Raw genomic sequence first — 21,196 nt, 5'->3', positions numbered from 1 at the left:
GACATTAAAAGAATAACACATCACTATGGGCCCTAAGTTGCAGGACAAATCAGCCTAGGCCCAGAGGACTAGAAGGTAAAAGTACGCATAGTACAGACACCAAAGACTGGAACACTGGGGCAGTGTGTGGATCTGTGATCTGCTCTCAAATCTGTTTGTTCTGGCCTCAGTTGGTGTCTACCCACCTTCCAATGCTCAGTGGCGTCTTCCTCCTAGCAAAATGAGCATGGATGGGACAACAACGCCCCTGACGGCCATTGTTTTCATATGCTGACCTTCAGTGTACCACTGACCACCAGTAGGTCAGTAACTGTTCCAGCTGTTGCTTTTCCATTGTGCTCTTCCCCCACCACAGGCCCAGCAGCAATGGAGCTATCCAACCATTAGTGAAACATCCGTCATAGTGAGCTAACGTCTCTTCTGGTGAAGCTGTTTTCTTTTTCAGGTATTTGTCACTGTAATGGCAAAGGCTGGCTAACGCATCTATCTAGTTTTATTTGGAATTTCTCTCTTCATCAAGTTTTAGTATTTTCAGCTGGGCGTGGTGGCACACACCTTTAATTCCAGCACGCAGGAGGCAGAGGCAGGCAGACCACTATGAGTTCGAGGCCAGCCTGGTCTGCAAAGCGAGTCCAAGACAGCCAAGGCTACACAGAGAAATTCTGTCTAGAAAAAGCAAAAAACAAAACAAAAAAGGTTGTAGTAGTTTCAATTATTTTTAAAATAATCCTTAACCTTTAAAAAGAAATATAATAAGAATAGATTATTATTAATTACATTCTCCATTGGAGGTAATAAATACTATAAAACTACAATCCACGAGAAGAGGAAAACTCTGAAACATCCTGGGGGAGTTCATATAAAAAGACAGAGACCTGAGAGATGACCTGTCCTAAGCAGTTTAGGTTTTGTAGGAATCCTCAGGACTAAATTTGGCTATGGCAGGATGAGAGACACAGATGAAAACATTTTTAAGTAGAAGAAATGAAAGTGTATACTTTTGAGGGGTGAGTAGGTGTTAAGGTCTTTCTATGTAGCCCAAAGCTGGCCACAAATTCATAACGTTGCTGTCCAGCTTGCCAACATGCTGGGATTGCAGGCCTGCACCACCATGCCCAGGTCACAGCGTGGGAGAGAATATTAAGGAGTAGGGTTTCTACAAGGATCTCTGGAATTCAATGATTTAAAAATAACAGATAGCCTTTGGTGGCTCGAAGCCAATCTATGTGTGGCGTGGCTGAGGTATATATATGGCTTGAGGGAAGGTTGGTTGACATGAATTTGTCAACAAAGATCTTCAAGGCTATTTTCCTATGAAACAAAACAGGAGTTAAAGACTTTACTGTCGCTGAATTTGGCATTAATTTTAGCTTGAGTTTTTGATAAAAGTTAGAAATAAGTAGACTTCTGGGCAGAAACACCCTGCGATCCCCTACATGCCACTGCATGTGGTTAGACACCAATGCCAGTACCCTGAAATGATACAGAAGGAGTGTTGAGATTACGTGGGAGACACTAAAACTAACTCTTTTGTGATGTTCTCTGAAAAAACAATCTTGCTATTGTTCAGACAATATGTATTTTGGGGACTTTTAAGCCAATTTTCTGTTCATTTTTTAACCAGGATGCAAATTCTCTCACATCATTCATGCTTGGAGTTGGCTTTGATTTGACCCATCTTTTTATTTTCTGTTTTAGATTATGCTGAATTATAATCTACACTCACTTTCCATTTTACAAATGACCTCTCTTCTGAAATCTTCCCCAAGTTGTTTACCAACTATTTTCCAATTGTCTCCCACGTCCTTAAGAGAGGCTGACTAACTAGACCCCTTTAAGGGCAAGTGTGGTTGTGATGTTTTTGGCCTCTCCACAATGGAGCCAGCCCATTACGGCTTTCCCTTTCCTCTTTGGGGCAGGAGTGAGATCAAGGAAACAAACACAAAACAACGTTGCTGGCCATGCAGACGGCATAGTTGGAAGAATATCTGGTTTTTTCATTTTCTTTCTTTTTGTTATAACTTGCATGCATTATCTGCTGCGAATGGAATGCCAAGGCCTTTCTGTTCTAGTCTCTCTTAGAAAGAGTGTATCATTCTGGGAACCTGGATGAAAGAAACATTGTTGAGTGGCCATGAAGCGCCCTCAGCTCGCTTGCCTAACAGCCTTCTCACACACAGTTCCTGTCGGCACTGACATTTCAGAGTTTCATATTGTATTAGTTACTTTACTCCTTGCTATAACTAGAGGCAGCCTAACGGAGGAGGAGTTTATTTGGACTCTCAGCTCAGAAAACGGGGAGGGAAGGCACAAGAGTGGCAGAAGTTTGGTCCTTGGTGCCAGCCAGTAAGCAGAGACAGAAGAATGCTCACGGTCTGCCAGCTTTCTCTTTTCTCCAGTTTTGTTTATTTAAAGGATCTCAGCCTGAGGGATGAGATCACCCAGTTCAGAGTTTGTCTCCTCCCTCAGTTAACCCCTCTAGAAACTGTGCCTTATGGACACCCTAGGTGTTGAAAAATGAATCAGTTTCACAACAGAAGTTAGCCCCTTATCAACAGGACACCCAAACATAAGCCCACAACAGCCGTGCTTTTCCTGGTGCTTTGTTTTCTGCTGGAGTACCTCTCTGAGGTCTGCTGCACATGTATCTATTTGAAATGTGTTGCTAAGGGCTATACACACGGTGGGCCTGTCTGCTTCCTCCACCTGTATACACACGGTGGGCCTGTCTGCTTCCTCTACCTGTATACACATGGTGGGCCTGTCTGCTTCCTCCACCTGTATACACATGGTGGGCCTGTCTGCTTCCTCTACCTGTATACACACAGTGAGCCTGTCTGCTTCCTCCACCTGTATACACACGGTGGGCCTGTCTGCTTCCTCCACCTGTATACACATGGTGGGCCTGTCTGCTTCCTCTACCTGTATACACACGGTGGGCCTGTCTGCTTCCTCCACCTGTGCAGGAAGCCCTTCATGTTCAGTCCTATTATGCACTGAGCTATGGGGATAAAGTAAAACCCGGCTGAGTGTCAGGCTGGCCCTCGACTGCTGGTAGCCTGTCTGTACCCTGAGTTTACTTCACACTGACTTTTTGATTTCCTATTGTGAACTAGTTTTTCAGATCTCCTCATTTCTTCCACTTCCCATGGCCCCCACGTGATTAATTCAAGTACCAGATCCCTGTATTGGCTTATTCCAGACATCAGGCTGAAAACGTGTTGTGTTGCTGGGGGATGTTTGCAAAGAATAAAGGTCACCAGGCATTCTCTTTGGCCGTTCTATTTCCCCAAATGTTTGCTTCAACAATTCTTGAAAGTAAGTGATGCTGTGACAGTTAAGAAAGTGAACTGTGTGGATGAAGCATGATGAACCGACCAGGCGTTGGGTAGAGAAGAGCACTAAGGGCTTTGTCTACCGAGCTGCTACACACCCAGCATCATTGCAGGAGGTGCCAGGCCTGTCCAGGACACTAGGACCAAGTCCAAGTCCACTCTGAGCATCTCACTTCCTTAGGTCACATTGCCTTTCATGACCTGCTTTATGCCACCCTCTCTAACCCTTTCCTTCCACACCGCCACGGCCCCACTCAGCACCTGGCCCCATTCTCCGCATCCTCTTGGGCCACAGCTTACATAACACGGGCATTCCTCTTTGTGGTCTACAGTCTAGTGCAGCCTTCTAAAAGATACTTATAAAGCAAGGGGACAGGGAAAGGATGGCAAGGGAAAATGATCAGCCTGGTTATATCCTCCAAAGGGGACTCAACTGTGAAGTCCCACTGAAGAATTATATATAGTTATAGCATTACATATAGTTATAGTATCGTATAGAGGCACTGATAGGATTCAGACATAAACTTAGTACAGAACTTTATTGTTTGTCCCATCATTGCAAGTGAAGTTCATATATAGGATAGATTCACATTTTTCGTGTTTGTGATTATGGTAACTAGCATATTTTCACTTAATTATAATTTAAATTAAAATATATGTAATGGTAGCTGATGTGTCATTAAATTATTCTACGCTTATTATTCTGTTATTACATTTGACCTTATTTCATTTGTTTATTTTGGTTTTGGGGACAGAGGTCTTATTATATCACCTAGCTGGCCTCAAACTCATGACCTTTCCTGCCTCATTCTGCCTCATTCTGGGATTATAACCAGACCCTGTGTCACCTCTGGTGGCTCTCCATTTGTTTTCTCTTTTTCTTTTAAATATGCTAGAGCCTTGAGAAAGATGCAAGTTACCATAGTCCTCTCGGAGTGAGTCTCGGTCGAGTCTTCCAGACATGGTGCTCAGAGTTTGAAATCGGCACAGACCGACTACACACAGGAAGTTCCAGGACAGTTTTTAATCTTTCCTCTGTAGGCTCAATTTTCTTATCCAATATTTTTTTTAATTAACAACTTATTAACCGAGCGTACGTCACTTATAACCTGACTAACCAAAACAATAGGAAAAGAGGATTAAGGAACACAATAACAAAACCGTAAGGATATATATCAGTTCCAATGAATGATTCTCCTGGCATAATCAGCAGGATTTCTTCTGCTTACCTGGAGTAACCAGAACCCGAAACCTCAGCAGGAGCCAGAGCCCCAGAGCTTTCCCTCGAGCAGGTCTCTCTAGAAGCGTCTTGAAGTAGAGCGATGACCAGCAAACACTATCTGAAGTCTCCAGTGAGCCCCGCCTCCCGTCCTGGCCTAATTTATATATCTCTTCCCAGAGTCTGTACACGGGATCTTTTCAGCTGGCAACAATCAAGCTCCCGCACGAGGTGTTTGGTCTTCTAGTGGATTAGCCTCACCTGTTCTCTCACAAAACCGTTTACCATCCCACTCTTGGGATCATAAAAAACAGGGTTATCTCTCCTTCATTCCTCTTCTATCTTTGTTACACATTACCACCGTGCTCATCTTTCTGGCCTCTTACACACAGAGGCTGTTCTAGTCCCTTGCCACTGATGTCTTTGGTAGCCTCAAGGGAGTTTGCACTGCTGCCTTTTTCATTCTGCTCACTAAGGTGATATGTCTTGTACTCTGCCAGGGGGAGTAAGAAAGGAGGAAATTGCTACAGAAGATCTCTTTCCATCATGTCATGTCCTGCACTGTGCCATAGGGAGTATGGAGGGAGGAAACTGTTAAGGACAATTCTACCCTCTCTTGAGGTGGCCCACCCCTCCACCAATGGAGTCCTGAAAGAACTCAGCATTTCTACACAGTATGTTTGGCTTTAGGACTCTCCTGTTTTTGTTTTTGTTTTTTCCTCTCCCATATCCAATCAGTCATATTCAGAAATGATTGGATTTTCATAAGCAGAGATACCTAGGGAAAAAAATTTAAAGACCTTTGGCAATTTGATCTGCATATTTACATTTGGTGACTAAGAACTTACAAAGTATGTTTTGAAGTTTTTCTATAATGGAATTCAAAATTAAGCACTCATTTGCCTCTCAAAATTAAAATTACTCCTTCACAACTCACAGCACTGGAATAAAGAGATGACCCCAGGGTTCTCTGAGTTTGATCATAAAATGTGTAAAGGGCGACGATTTCCCAGAATCCTATTGTGATATTATAGATGCTTTTCTCTTTACACTGAGACTTTGTGGGGGAGGTTTTGGCAGTAAAAATAGTACTTTACTCCACCCCCACCCCTGCAACCCCCACTGTACTTTCCCCCTCTCAATCCCACAGCAGTGCTACAATCAGAAAAAATAAGTTTCCTGGGGGCAAGAATAGGAGAGGGGAGGGCATATGGGTAAAACCAGTGAGATCATAGTAGGAATTTCCCCAAACAGGTTAATTCCCCTTAGTTATCCTCTTCGCCCTCATTTTCGGGTTCTTGTTTTCCCTGCTGACCCCTTTCTTCTTCACCAGCATCTTCTTCATCCTCCTCCTCATCCACTTCCCCACTATTGTAACCTTCCTCCTCCTCCTCCTCCTCTCCACTCACATCCTCTTCCTCCCTCCTTCCTCCTCATCCTCTTCCCCCTTATCTTCCAGTAGCTGGGCATATTCATCATACTCCTTCTCCCTTCATCTTCTTCTTCATCCTCTACAGAGCCCTCAGCATCAGCAGCCTCCTTGTTATCCTTGTCACAGCCATCGAGGTGCATGACCTGGGGCAGGAACTCGAACACATTTTCTCAGTAGTCACTGAGCTTGGTCACCTCGCAGTTAAACAGGACTAGGCTTTTGAGGTTCTCGTAACTTCTTCAGTGGCTCTATTGTAGTGCTGAGGTCTTTTTTCTTTTAATATTTTATTTATTTATTTTTTTTATATTTTATTAATTTATTCATATTACATCTCAATTGTTATCCCATCCCTTGTATCCTCCCATTCCTCCCTCCCTCCCATTTTCCTCTTACTCCCCTTCCCTATGACTGTGACTGAGGGGGACCTCCTCCCCCTGAATATGCTCATAGGGTATCAAGTCTCTTCTTGGTAGCCTGCTGTCCTTCCTCTGAGTGCCACCAGGCCTCCCCATCCAGGGGATGTGGTCAAATATGGGGCTTTTATTTGGTTGCCACTTAAATGGAGATGCTTAAGGTTCAGACATTTTTCTGTCAATACTTGCAGGTCCCCTGGGATTCTGTTATTACTTAATTCAAACTTCTTGAGTTTGTTTAGCTTTGGTAAGTTTGAAATGGAGGTGAGGCTTACGTTGATTGTACTTATAAATTCCAGTTCTTCAGATTCACCTGTGAGGTCATTGATTTTGCCTTCAATTGACCAACAGTTGTCCAGGACGAGTTCTTTCACACCAGAGGGCATCGTGTTCCGCAGCTCTAGATAAATCTGTTTGTTTGTCCATATCCATATCCCTCTCTCTCTCTCTCTCTCTCTCTCTCTCTCTCTCTCTCTCTCTCTCTCTCTCTCTCTCTCTCCCCCTCTATCTCCGGCCACCCCTAGAGGATCCTGCACGAGCAGCATTCAATCAATAAACCCTGAACCCACGGCTGCATGTCTTAGGACTTTGGAGGATTAACCAGCTCCACTTGGTTCTCTCACACTGAGACTCTGAAACAAGGAAAGAAAACACAGTATCCTGAGATGAATTATAGCTAAGTTCAACAACCTGGAAACCTCACTCTGACACAGAGGCCTTTTCGGAAGTACTTTGAGGTAAGCTTTTTTATTAGCCACATGCTGATAATTGTGCTCCCAAAACCATCCTGTCCTCACAGAATACGTGTTTTCTACCATGTCTATTGCGTGTTGAATAATACATCATGCTTTCTTTCTTTCTTTCTTTCTTTCTTTCTTTCTTTCTTTCTTTCTTTTTTTTTTTTTGAGGCAGGGTTTCTCTGTGTAGCTTTGACTGTCTTGGAACTCACTCTGTAGACCTGGCTGGCCTTGAACTCACAGAAATCTACCTGCCTCTGCCTCTGCCTCTGCCTCCCCAGTGCTGGGATTAAAGGCGTGCGCCACCACCTCACAGATTTGTCATACATTTCTTATTTCTTGTCACGATTAAGTTTGCAAACTATATTCCAAAGTAACTCCCTGCTAGTTGCATCCCTTTTTCTGTGGAGCCTATTTCCAGTCACCCAGGATACAGGTGGCAATGGCACTAGAGACAATCCCACCCACATCTAGACTGATGAACCAATGAGTTTGTTGGGTTATTTGCAGGAACTTGGGTGACTCCCTCAGTTGCATAACCATAACACCCCACCCAGCATGGGTGATGACCTCTCTCCATAGTTGGGGCCCTCTCTTCATTTAGCCTCTTGACTACCTGTTGAAAACATGTGCAGCTGGGAAAAGATTACACACACCTGGCAGAAAACAGAGGCCCAAGAGGGAGGGAGTAGCTGTACTGTCTGGTGAAGGAGGATTTGATGACCCCTCCATCCTTTTCCCAAGAACTAAAAACAAGCTAGATATTGTAAGAGTCTCCTGCCACTAAATCATGCCTGCTCTAGTTTCAGTATGATTACGGACATGTCCTGTCAAAGCATAGGATTTCATAACACTAGCTTGGATAGCAAAATGTAATCACCTAAAGAAAAATAAATGCTAGTGCAATAATAATGACAGTAATGACAGAATCTGGAGGAGGCAAGAGAAAGCCGGCTGAATGAATAACTTTTGAAAGTGGAAAGGCTTAATGAAAACACAATTTGGGGGTTGGATTGTTTTTACTAAAGACAGTAAGTGGTGATAATGAACACATTTGATAAGCACTGAAGAATAAGACATTGAGAAGCAGAGGGTGATTACGAAGGTGAGAAGCAGAGGGTGATTATGGAAAGTCAGGTGAGCAGGAGTGTTGAAGATGGCAGATGCTAGTCTTCTGAAGCAAAGGTAGCATTAGTTTGAGGCTGAAATCAAGAGTCATCGGAGAGAATTCTCTATTTCAAAACTGAAGAAGGTAGTAACTACAAGTCGTTCAGATCAATAGATGGATTGGTGCACATTTACAATATAATTTCTCTTTTCTTCAGATACAGACAGAATAATTCATCCAGAGCCTGAGGCCTGTGATGCCTGAGAAAGGATAAGTAAATCTTTATTTTTCACAGTAACATAAACCAGGGATGTATTCCTTCAAACCAAAATGTAAATGGCCTTGAGTTGGCTTGAATCTTTAAATCTTTGGGGGGGTTAATTTTGTGCCCTTGGGTTAATTAATACAGAAAAAGAAAAAAAAATTTCAGAATGGAGTTGTCATCTTAATGACATGACTGGTGTCTCAGTGTCTTGTATTGACTCACACACACATGTATAATAGCCTGAGACTACAGTGCTGCATCTGGATCCTGCCTCTGATCAGAGAGGCATGCTTCCCTGGAAAGCACATGGTCTAGGTGAGAGAGGCGGCAGTGACATGATTGGCCTGCTGCTCCTCCCGTCAAGCCTTACTTCGGAGTAGCCTCACTAGTCTCAGCTTGAGTGAGCTCCTCTCTGGTTCCTCCAGGAACTGCCATTAACCCATCCTGGCCCTCGTCTGTTCATAAACATCTCATTGTAAGTGGGAGAAAAGAGTCCATTATTTGTATAACTGGCAAGGGGTGGTGGTGCAATTATTATCTGTGATGAGAAATCCAGATGTGGATGCTGTGACCACTCCATCACTTCACTCAAAGCAATAAAAGGCTTGACAAGCTGGGGGGGGGGGCAGCTGTATTCTTTGCAGCGTAACCTCTTCTCCTGCGGCTTGTGAAGATCAGTTATAAAGGGATGCAGACTCCCACCATCACAGCCCAGGGAGGAAGCTTTAGGCATTGGCATCTTTGCTAGCAAGTGCCCTGATTCAACAGAGCTCCCCAGAAGAGCCAGATATAACTAGCACATTCCTAGATACTTGAGTGCACATTTTTTTTTCTACCATGAAAGCTATTACCCACTGTATTAGTTAGTTTCTTGATGCTATGCTAAAACACCACAAGCAAGGAAATTTATAGGAAGAATTTATTTGGGCTTATGCCTACAGAGAGATATAAGAATCCATGATGTCAGGGCAGAGGTGTGGTGGCTGGAGTGGGAAGCTGAGAGCTCACATCTTGGACCCCATCCCCCAACCCCCTGTGGGATACTTATTGTGGCAAGACCACACCTCCTAAACCCACTCAAACAGCGCTGCCAACTGGGGACCAGGCATCTAAATGTCTGAGGCTCTGGGGGACATCTCATTCAAACCAGCACACCCGTGTTAGCCTGAAGTCTTGCAGTGCTTATGAAGATGTTCAAAATCTCCTCGGTGTGAAATTGTGTGAGTATCTTCAATGCTCTATTTGTATTTTTCTCGCTTCAACTGACAAGGGCACCTATCACTGTGTTGTTGTATAAAGACCAACATTTTATTTTTTGGAGATACTGCAACTCGAGAAAATCTGAGAAAATTAAAAAAAAAATCATTAAATCTGAGAACTCCATATGTGTATTTGGATCATACTCATTTCCCTACCCATCCAATTTCACGTTCTCTTTTTCATTTTCTTTTAAGTTCAGTGAATCCAGTTTGTATTGTACAAGTACTCTTGGGTGATGAGCTTGCTCTGGAGTGTGGCCAACCTACCAGCTGTCACGCCATTAAGGAAACTCTGTCTCCCATCAGCTTTCAAATAGTTCTTTAGCTAAAGCAGTGAGATTTCATGCCCACTCCTCCCATCTGTGCTGGGATTTTGTTTGACTTGGGAGTGCGCAGGTCCTGTGCATGTAGTCATAATTACTGTGAGTTCATATACTCAACTGCGCTACGGTGTCCAGAAATCAGTTTCCTTGTAGTCATCCACTGTCTTGAGTTTACAGCACTTCTGTAGCGAGTCTTGGGAGGAGAGGTGTGACACATCAGGCTAATGCAGGGTCTATCACTCCCTGGTCTCTCTTTCTTTTCATGGTGATGAGTTAATCATCTCTCTGTTAATTGCCAAATACTGCATGAGAGGTTGCTCTCATGATGGATGTGAGATGCGTTGATCTATGATTATTAGCAATAGGGCCATTAGGAGTGGTTTCAATACAATGCCCATTTGTCAGAATGATAGTAGTAAGCTCTCTGCTAGGGACTATAACCCAAATACTCACAGGATCTTATTCCAAAAAACGATGTTAGGCAGGGATTACATCTCATGGAAAGGATCTATACCTCATAGATCCAAACAGGAAGGGGTTGGTTACTCCATAACATTTGTGCCCATTGAACCAAGGGGCATGACTTGTCAGCCTAGCTATTTTTATAGCTCACACAGTTCACAGCTATGTGAGACTGATAATTATTTTTCGTCTGTGGTAGAGTCCAAATATAGCACCTTCCAGAACTATGAACGCTATCTGGTAGGGACAAAGATTCCTGATAAGTACTAGGTTGATTTCTCTATCTCCTGTGACAAAGTGTGTAATGTCTTCAGCAACAAAGTCATATTGTAAAGTTCTGGGGGTAGCCAAGGACATTGGTGGTATCCTGAAGTATTTTGGAGGGTGGGGGTTGGGGGTTGGAGGATGGGGGGTCTATGGGATTCCAGTGGCCAACAGCTCAAAAAGTGGTAACCTTTTCTTGGTACTAGGATCTTCATTTTTTGGCATGTGATGTCTAGTTGGGATATTGTCCCCATTGTAACTCTATTTAATCTTTTTAAAAATGTTTCCCTTTTTTATTACTTTTCTTTTTTACATATACATTTATATTATTGCACATATATACAATAAACTATCTACAACAAGAAGAACCACAAAACAATCAGGAATTTTATATACAAATGTTACATTCATAGTGTTTTGGCTATTTGTATTTGGCAACCTTGAAGAAAATATCTTTCCTATCTTGGTGCATCTAAAATTCTGAAGACAAATCTTCTTTAATAGATGTGTATATTTTTAAGAAGCTTATGCAGAGGTTGGATTCCATCTGGCCTTTATAAAGAGCCTTTAATATTAGTTATCCCTCTCCTAATTCTCTCCTCTACTTTTCATCAAGAATGATCTCAAAGTTATTATTTAATGGGTATGAAGTTTCAGCTTGTGAAAGTGAAGAGTTCTGGAAATACATGGTGTGTGTGGTTGGGGGAGGTTGTACAGTGATGTGACTGTACTAGGTACCACTTCATTGTATACTTCTCCATGGTTAAGATGACAAATTTTATGTTATGTATATTTAATCACAGTAAAAAGGAAAAGTCACACTTATAGCTGCTCCAGGAAGGAGGTTTAGGATGGACCTCAATTTATTCCTTTAAAAAAGTGATGTTCATTTAGTTTATCAATTACTATGCTTATTTTTGTTTTATTTAATCCTATAATTTTATGTTTAGAGAAAAAAGGATGTTTTAAAAGATTTTTAAGGGAAACTATATCAAGCAATGACAATAGGCCTTAGAAATTCTTCCTTTTCTTTGGGGCTTACTTTTCAATTTTCTTTTTTTTTTAAATTAATTTATTTATATTACATCTCAGTTGTTAGCCCATCCCATGTATCCTCCCATTCCTCCCTTCCTCCTACTTCCCCCCTACTCCCCTCCCCTCCCCTAAGTCTGTGTCTGAGGGGGACCTCCTCCCCCTGTATATGCTCATACGGTATCAAGTCTCTCCTTGGTGACCTATTATCTTTCCTCTGAGTGCCACCAGGCATCTCCATCCAAGGGACATGTTCAAATATGGGGCACCAGAGTTTGTGTGAAAGTTAGATCTCCTTCTCCACTCAACAGTGGAGAATGTCCATCGGCTAGTCCGGGTAGGGGTTCGAGGTTTACTGCCTATTTTTTCCTTGGCTGTTGCCATAGTTTGTGGAGGACCCCAGGGCCCAGACTCCCCTGTAGTTTTCCAGGACCCGCTGGATCCTTTTATTTCCTCTTTCTCCCAGGCTTCTCACACCTAAAGTCTCAATAGGATGTCCTCCCCTCTTACCCACTATCCTGGTAGGTACAGTTTTTCATGGGGACGTACCCCCTGGACTAGTGTCTCGATATAAGTGAGTATATACCATTTAGCTCTTTTTGCTTCTGTGTGAACTCACTCATTATGACAATTTCTAGTTCAATCCATTTGTCCACAAATTTTGGAAATTCCTTGTTTTTAATAGCTGAGTAGTATTCCATAGTGTAAATGTACCACAGTTTCTTTATCCATTCTTCTATTGAGGGACATGTAGGTTGTTTCCAAGTTCTGGCTATTATGAATAAGGCAGCTATGAACATGGTTGAGCATATGTCCCTGTTGTGTGATAGTGCATCCTCTGGGTATATTCCAAGGAGTGGAATAGCTGGGTCTTGAGGAAGCCCTATTGCCATTTTTCTGAGAAAGCACCAGATAGCTTTCCAAAGTGGTTGTACTAGTTTGCATTCCCACCAGCAATGCAGGAGTGTTCCTCTTTCTCCACACCCTCGCCAGCATGAGGTATCAGTTGAGTTATTGATCTTAGCCATTCTGATGGGTGTAAGATGGAATCTCAGTGTCGTTTTGATTTGCATTTCTCTGATGACTAAGGAGGTTGAGCATTTCTTTAAGTGTTTCTCATCCATTTGATATTCTTTTATTGAGAATTCTCTGTTTAGCTCTGTGCCCCATTTCTCTATTGGGTTATTTAGTTTGGTGGTGTTTAATTTCATCTTCAACAAATGGTGCTGCTCTAACTGGATGTCTACATGTAGAAAAATGCAATTAGACCCCTATTTGTCACCATGCACAAAACTCAAGTCCAAGTGGATTAAAGACCCCAACCTAAAACCAGAGACATTAACCCAGTTAGAGGAAAAAGTGGGGAAGAGTCTGGAACTCATAGGCACAGGACATAACTTCCTGAACAGAACACCAACAGCCCAGGCCTTAACATCAACAATTAATAAATGGGACCTCATGAGGCTGAGAAGCTTCTGTAAGGCAGGTGACACTGTCAAGAGAACAAAGCGACAGCCTACAGACTGGGAAAAGATCTTCACCAACTCTTCATCTGACAAAGGTCAATTTTCTTTTATTTTTTCATTATCAGACTGTTATGGTTTATGCTTTAAAACCAGCTCTATTAGAGGCAGGTGGATAGCTGTGAGTTCGAGGCCACCCTGGTCTATAAAGCGAGACCAGGACAGCCAAGGTGAACACAGAGAGACCTGTCTCAAAACAAACAAACAAACAAACAAACAAACAAAACAACCCCCCCAGCTCTATTGATGCAATTCACATATCACATAAATAACCCATCCTGAGTGCACAATCCAAGGCTGATTGTCTTTTCACACATTGTGTAACTACAACTACAATCACTTTAGAACACAATCATCTCCATAACTGATATGATTACTTTTCAAGCCTCATTTAGATTTTTAATATGTGATGAATAGAATACATTAGACTACATGACCTTGAGGATCTTTCTTGTACTACCATTCTTTGATACACACACACACACACACACACACACACACACACGTGCATGTGCACACACATGTACACATACATACACATACATACATTGGGTTTCTATGACAGTACTCTGTTCTCTTGACTTCTTGGTCTGTGCTTTCTTCTCCTGCCTCTGAAATTTCTAGACCAGCTTTCCCAAAACAACAAAGGGGCTTTCAGCAACAAAATCATCAACAAATAATACCATGCAGCCCATCAGTTTTAGTCTTTAATAAATAACATTTCATTGGGCCCTAGCCACTGTCATTGATTTCCATTCCATCTATAGTTGTGACTAAGTCATAGGATTGAGTAGTTGTGACACATACCATATTAAATAGAGCCTAGAATATTTAACATCTAGCCCCTTTTATAATAAATTAATTAATATTCCTTTTGTATGTTAACTTTTATTAAATATATGCCTACCCTGATAACAGCACGTGTCTAACATGCTTTTGCTTCCATTTAGAGGTCTTATCATGGCTGATACTTACGTTCTTATCCTTCAAGGACTTTCGATACATGGAAGGTAGACTCAGGTTGAGAGCCCAGAGGGCTGTCTCTGTCTGTTGCAAGTGTGTGGTCTGATGAGTTACTGACATTTTTAGGCTCCTTTATCATTCTTAAAATAGTGATAACAACAATATACCAAAATAAGGCTATTGTGAGAGTTTTCCAATAAAGTAATCTATTTTAAGTATTAGATGTGGTTCCGGATATATGAAAAACAATATAAAAGAAATTGCTGACAACTGATGCTGCCCCGCTGTGATTGCATTTTGTTGTTCCTCTCCCTCCGTTCCTCTACCTAATCCAATTTCCTTTATGATCAATGTATTTTCCTCTGCCTTCTCTGGCTTTGAGTTTGAAGTGAGACGGTTGGGGTTCTTAGGATAGTAAAGGGAAGATGGCAACAGAGCTGCGGATTCCTCTTCACCTCTTCTGTTCTCATTATCTAGCCACAGGAAAGCATCAACTTTTCCCCACGAACCAGGCCACTGAAGAGCAGGAATGATTACTGAAAGCGGGTAGCCTACTAGGGGAGTGGATAGACGGTTGTTGCAAAGAGAATGAACACCACAGCTTGTGCCTAGATGCAGAGGAGACACGACAAAGTGAGAACAAACATGGAAGAGAAAATTTGGAGAAAATTAATTTCCACTCCCAAACCAAGTGAAAACAGAAGTCAGTAGAACAGTCGTTCTCTGTGATAACAGGATTATTTGATGGAGTCAGACACTCTCTCTATTCTACCGCTTCAGGCCTTGTTTGAAATGCTAAGCAAATGCTAACTGTAATAATCAGATTAAAATCTCTCTTCTTAGACTTGCATTCTAGTGAAGGAGAAAATAAAGTCGATAGCTGCAAAGACAGATGGAGGAGATGATTTATGGCATCAGGAAGTAGAAAAATGATAAAGGTTAAGAAAAATGGGAAAAGAACCATCAGAATGAAAAGAAGATGGAATATATGTATTTTTTTTTAGACCGAATGGCTAGATGTTGTTGAACAAAGATGGGAGTATTCCAAGATGATAGCAGAGAAAACATGCTATGCAAATGCCCCAGGATAGTGACTTGTCTGTGTACTCAGGCAACAATAACAGCCTGTACATTGGACAAAAATAACCATAATATAATAAAGTAAACATCCTTTATTGAGCCTTTACTGTTTTCTAAGTAAGACAGCACATCTTTAAATCATTGTTATGTGTAATCATAGAGGTCACGTGATGAAAGAAAGCACTGTTGTTCCTTTCATTTTATAAATACATAGACAAGGAACAGAAAGGTTTTGAAAGGCTGAGTAAGGACCCAAAAGATGGCTCAGCAGATAAAGATACTCATCTCAAAAACTCCTGGTGACCTGAGTTAGTCCTGAAGTACACATAAAGGTGGAAGGAAAAAAGCTCACTCCCAAACATGCATTCAAACACACACACACACACACACACACACACACACACACACACACACACACACAACACACATGCTGTACATGTGCACACTAATACAAACACTAGTATTAACAGAAAATTTATAAAATTGAGTCAGCTGCACAGATTACACACAGCAAGACAACACTGGAGACTGATGTGCCCACGTCCACTGTTCATGCTCTTTGCCACTCAGTCTTTGTCTATTTTGTTAAAAATCAATATGGAATGAATGCAACTTTGTTTTCCCTATTTGGCTAAACTGCAGATTTCTTGTTTAAACAGTATTTTATTAACATTTAAAAAATTTTACACAATATATTTTTATCATATTCCCCCCAACTCTTCCCATTAACCCCTCCCTGGTCTACCCTCCTCTTCTGTTACCTTCAACTCCATGTCCTTTTTCTTCCTCTCCCTCCCTTATTCTTTCCCCTTCTCCTCACCCCTCTCTCTCTTTCTCTCTCCTCTACTTTTCTCTCTAAATAAGCCATCAGTTTGAATAAGTTTGTAAAGTCCATGTACTCCTGGGTGTGGGAATTTTGTGACCCTGTTTATTGGTAATCTTGCCTTTAAATCCTACTGAACTACATTTAGAGCTGAAAGTATCCACAGTTTTTCATGGTCCCTTAGCACCTGTGCAATGATGGTTTCTCTTCTTTTTGGTTTTTCATCTCCTCTTTCTCATTCTGGTCTCCCATTTTCTTACCCGCTCTGCCATGGTGCACCAACCAGTTTAACCCACAGGAAAACCTCATCCTTGCTGACTTTCTTCCTCAAGAACCTTAGGATAAAGAGTGGAAAAATACAATATATATATATATATATATATATATATATATATATATATATATATAAGCTTTATCTCACATACACACACTCATACACTCTCACACACACATTTACAAATTTGTGACTCAGATTTGTTGACAATTCTTCATGAAGACATTGTTTATGCAATTTATTTTTACATGTCCCTTCTTCCTGTTTTTACAAATAAAGTTTTGAAGAATAACCTCAATCTTTGGTAGCATTATGAGGCCCCTCCAAAATAACTTCTGTATATATACACATAACAGCCATAAGGCCCGAGATCCAATCAGAAAGCACTACTTAGTTGTGGCACGTGCTGCAGAGGCAAAGGCAGTCTGAGCACCCCTCCCTGAACACACACACACACACACACACACACACACACACACACACACACACACACACAATTTTCTTCTGGAAAAGTTATTGCTCTATTTCAAAGGAGGCTTGGAAAGACAGAATATCAGTTTCTCTAGGCGATCGCAAGACCTTCACATTAGAAAAGATAATAATCATGACAAAGAAGAAATCTTGTACTAGTGTTTGAACTGAAGTAGAGAAAATAATTGAAATCATAGATATATTCCCTTGAGAAATATTTAAATTTGTGACCTAATTGTTAGTATTCTTAAAGTGCGGATTAAACCAATTAAAAGAAGAGAAAACTCTGGCTTTTTACCTTCTTTTGTCAAAGGACATTCTAGTTTGTTTATTTGCTTTAATACTAAAAGACAAATATGTTGATCAAGTGTTTGAGATTGATGGTGTAAATTTAAATGGCAAAAAGCCAATATATGTTAACTACTTCCTTGAGAAGTTAAGCTACTTTTACTTTTTAAATTACTTGGGGAAAGCTGACATAAGGGACTACCAAGCTCATTTCAACATTCACCCAGTGGAAACAAATTCTCTTGGCTCATGACTGACAACATGATTGATGCCTATGGAGACAACCCACTCAAATCTTTATTGCAAACCACTTGAGATTTCTTTCTCTTTCTAAAGGAATGTAATCAATACCTACCCAAGTAAATATAACTCTACAGAATTTATTCTTCATACTTTTATGAATTTAAAAAGTAAATACACAAGTTGAATTGTAAGTCTCCATCTTCCACCCTCCACCTTCAACTGAAGTACACACACAGACATGAATCCTGTTTCATCTATGTCTCCCCAGCTTATAACTCTTAATATCTTTGTGCCCAGCTTAGATTCAAGATAATCTAATCTGTACATGCATAATTCCTCTTTAACTTTAATAAGTTGTTTTCTGAAATGTGCAATAGGACAACGTTAACTAAAATATACTGGAAATCTTTTCCATGCTTAAATATGATTCCTGACTTCTTAAATTACCATAACTTCTACTTTTACTCCATAAAAGATAGGAGCAGCCACACATGGGGGTTGCTCTATGGGAAAAGCCAAGAGGAGCTGAGGACCCACAGTGAATAAATAACTGTTTTGTTTCCTGATGTCTGAGCATTGTCTTCTGTCTTCAGAGATTTTGATCCACTGCAGATTTGTGAAATACAGACTCTAACTTTCTAGTATTTAAGGTGAAGATGTCAAATTCTCAGTTTTCTAGTTCCCTCATATTGAGAGCCATGAGCATAACTGACATTTACCAACTGAGCTATACCTGCCATGCATTCTCAAAAAGAAGAAAGTGACCAAAGAAATGTAAAGCGACTCTAAGGGGGGGTTGGTTTGGTTTCTGTTTGTTCTCTTGGTCTACAAATGCTTATTTTCATCAGGAGGTAGTTATGTTATTATTTGGTTTTATACAGAGAGAAAACTAGTTTGAACTCAGGGATGTCTCTCTTTTCCTTTGTCTTTCATCTGTAGGTAAGGAGATAGGAGCTGAAAAAAAGAAAGGAGGATATAGAAATATAGAAGGAGGATAGGACAAAAGGTAGATGATTGAACCTACTCCTTAACTCAAGGCCTTAGTGTTACAAAGAAGGCTATCTCTAAGTCATTGGTATAGAATTTTGTATATTGATGCAAATCATGGTCATGTCAAATACTAGTCTGATTTAGCACAAGAATATATATCCTAAGTCTGATAGTTATTATTTCTATAGGAATATATAATATTCCTATATAATATTCCTATAGAAATAATAAGGTAAAATAGTTAAATAAGGTATTCAAGAGCCTCAGAGAGTCACAGAATATGGCATTTAAAGATGTTTTTATTATTCTAAAGATTCTTTGACAAGTTAACACCTGACAACACCCAGACGACCTCAAAGATGGTGATGAGCATCAAAGAACTTCCTTATGGAGTTGGCTTCAAATGTGGCAAACAAGCCACTGGGGAATATGTCCTCATTTCTGCAACAGACAGAATTCTGCCTAAAAATGGGCAAGCTTGGATGCAGACAGAGTTGACGGCCAAACTCTGCCAAGACAAGGTAAGCAAGTCCTTAATAGTTCCTGCCTCACGAATGAGTCTAGCAGAGATATTGGGTTAGAAGGCCACAGATGATGTTCCAAGGTTATAGAGAGTGTTGGGTGACTGTTCAGGCAGAAACTGCCTTAGTAATTTTTTCATTTTGGAAGCTGCTAACTTACATTACCGGTTCACTCAGGCATTTAAGTTTTATTCCTTCTCAGGTCTCTGAGGGGGGTTGAAGACCATATAGTTTAGTTTTACAATCAAGTTTAGTTGGTTAGGGGATAAGATCTTTTTAGATCAAGATAAAGGATTTAAGTTAATAGAGATGAGATAGAATAGGTATTGAATTTCATTCAGAAATTTAGATCCAGCAAGATAGGAAAGATGTTTACTTCAAGTTTGACAAATACAAATAGCCAAATCACTATGAATGTAACATTTACATAACTCATAGTTGTTTCATGGTTCTCCCTGCTGTATGTAGTTTGTTTTATGCATGTGTAATAAAATAAATGTATTTATGGGGAGAGATTCTGGAAGAGGAGAACAGACATGAAGCTGGATGTCAGTGGCACAGTGTCTGAGCTCAGTGTCTGTGCATGGAGTGTACTGATGAGGCTCAGCCATGGAGTCAATGCTGGCATCGTCAGCACTTGTCAGTGGTCAAGATTGTGGCTGGCCTGTCGGGGAGAGGTTTCTCGGGTGGTGTTTCAGTTCATGGACTATTTTCTGAGATATCCTGATCTTGTTATTGAGAAATATGATACATCTGGAGTCCACTGTTTATATGCACTGTCTCAGGAGGATCCTGAAACATAAACCACAGCAGGGAAGACGTAAGTGGGTGAAGTGTGCCCCTGGAGCTCCAGCTACAGGATAATTTGAGTTCAGATATTTGAGACATAAGGGATACTTTCCCAAAGAAAAGAATGAATACATGAAGAAGAAAGGAAAGGATGGAGGAAAAGAGAAAGAGAGAACAAACATTACTCAAAGATTATGAAGAAAGGAAGACTTCCCTATAATATACATCCCAGTAGCAGTCTGAATTTCTTTGGCTGCAATTTCCAGCATAACATTAGTTTGGAGTAGTGTGAATATGTAAGGGTGTTCACCCGATATAGTCACTATTGTAAAAAGAAAACAAGGGAGAAGTTTCCTTAAGTCGCACTTAGTGATACACATTTATAACACAAGGGCTGAGGCAGGAGGATCACCAGTTTGATACTAGCCTGGGCTTCATAAGTGAGATCCTATATCAATCCTTGGCCACCACCATTACCAATCCCCCCACTAAATTCAGGTCACTTTAAATATCACTAAAGGAGTTACAGCATCGGCCTGTGTCCCCAAGTAAATAATTTAAGTTTGTATATAGTCAGGGAAATGACCATGATACACTGTTAAGTTAAAAACAAACCAGATGACCACTCCAAGAATACCTGCATTTCTGCGTGTCAGTTAGATGAGGAGGGAAGTTTTGTTTGCTTTTCATAGGGTTTGTGCATGGGTTTCCTACAGATGCGGTGAAATTCTCACTCACTTAGAGGTTTAAAATAACATATCTGTATTCCCTTAATGATTCTGAAACTCCGAAGTCTGATATGAGTCTTTCTGGGCTACCATCAAGGGGTGTGTGTGTGTGTGTGTGTGTGTGTGTGTGTGTGTGTGTGTGTGTGTGCGCCCTGAAGGCTGAGGGAGAACTTGCTTCCTTATGTTTTCTGGACTTTAGAGGCTACCTTTAGGCTCTCTGATTTTGACCCCTTTTCTTTCTCTGCTTCTATGGTCACTGGTTTCTTTTTTCATCAGAATTTGGTCTTGCCTCCCTCTTTCAAGAACCCTGGTGGTGATCACATTGAATTTGCCAGTATAATCCAGGATGCTTTCTCTGAATCTCATGATCCCATTTTAAACACATTAGGATACAGCTATTGGGAGGGCACAGTTACTCTGCCACATGGCCTAAAACCAACTTAACACTATGAAGAACTTATTTTCTTTCCCTTACTAATTTGTTTACAGTACAACTACAAAAGCTCCACCAAGACTCCAAGTGCAATGTTTAAGTTAAATGCCAAAGATTTATTAGTTATTTTTTATTATTTTATACATGTTTTCTGTGTGTAAGCAGTGTTTATTTAAAAGCCAGGATTACTCTGAAAATGAGCGTTTGTATTCCTCTTTCTT

At 40.9% G+C, this 21,196-nt stretch overlaps 1 pseudogene across 1 annotated transcript; it reads right to left on the bottom strand.

The window, feature by feature from the left end:
* Nucleotides 1-5,783: 5,783 nt before the first annotated feature.
* LOC311606659 (acidic leucine-rich nuclear phosphoprotein 32 family member D-like) lies at nt 5,784-6,785 on the bottom strand (annotated as a pseudogene). The gene is made up of 2 exons: nt 6,520-6,785; nt 5,784-6,245 (listed from the first exon to the last, which is right to left on the bottom strand). The product of its transcript is annotated as an acidic leucine-rich nuclear phosphoprotein 32 family member D-like (transcript).
* Nucleotides 6,786-21,196: the final 14,411 nt, after the last annotated feature.

This window comes from Acomys minous (assembly GCF_964271855.1).
Source record: "Acomys minous genome assembly, chromosome: 10".
Lineage (NCBI taxonomy): Eukaryota > Metazoa > Chordata > Mammalia > Rodentia > Muridae > Acomys > Acomys minous.
This window is presented reverse-complemented; position numbering and strand designations above follow the sequence as displayed.